The 723-nt window shown below is 43.2% G+C and overlaps 1 non-coding gene across 1 annotated transcript; it reads right to left on the bottom strand.

Moving 5' to 3' along the window:
* Positions 1–402: 402 nt before the first annotated feature.
* On the bottom strand, positions 403–509 carry LOC148567795 (small nucleolar RNA R71). The gene has a single exon (XR_015882671.1). It is a non-coding gene; the product is annotated as a small nucleolar RNA R71 (small nucleolar RNA).
* Positions 510–723: the final 214 nt, after the last annotated feature.

Here is a 723-nt window from a genome sequence, read left to right as displayed (position 1 = left end):
AGAGAAGGTCCAGCGCATTAGGCTGGACAAGAGAGAAGAGTTCTGGGTTCTTATATTAACCCAAACCCAGGAAACTGTGGAAGTAGCATCCAAAGGCCAACCATACATACCAACAACTTTGAACTAAAGCCACAGCTCATCACCCTTGTTTAGAACAATTGTTCATTCGGAGGAAGTGTCCAAGAAGACCCAAATCAACATCTAACCACCTTCCTGAGGATATGTGATACTATGAAGTCTAATGGTGTTCATCCTGACACTTATATACTACTTCTGTTCCCTTTCTCACTTAAGGACAAGGCATCTAAATGGCTGGAATCCTTCCCAAAGGAGAGTTTAGCAACCTGGGAAGATATGGTGAACAAATTCTTGGCAAGATTCTATCCTCCTCAACGGATCAACAGGCTGAGAGCTGAGGTGCAAACATTCAGGCAGCAGGATGGTGAGACTCTATATGAAGCATGGGAGAGGTTTAAGGACCTGACAAGAAGGTGTCCACCAGATATGTTGAATGAATGGGTGCAACTACACATTTTCTATGAAGGCCTCTCTTATGAATAAAAAAAGGCAGTAGACCATTCATCCGGAAGATCTCTGAACAAGAAGAAGACCATTGAAGAAGCCATAGATGTCATTGAGACTGTAGCGGAGAATGACTACTTCTATGCTTCTGAAAGAGGCAACACTAGAGGAGTGATGGAGCTAAACAATATGGATGCACTG

This window comes from Arachis ipaensis, chromosome B4 (genome assembly GCF_059453495.1).
Source record: "Arachis ipaensis isolate K30076 ecotype BB chromosome B4, ASM5945349v1, whole genome shotgun sequence".
NCBI classification, from domain to species: domain Eukaryota; kingdom Viridiplantae; phylum Streptophyta; class Magnoliopsida; order Fabales; family Fabaceae; genus Arachis; species Arachis ipaensis.
This window is presented reverse-complemented; position numbering and strand designations above follow the sequence as displayed.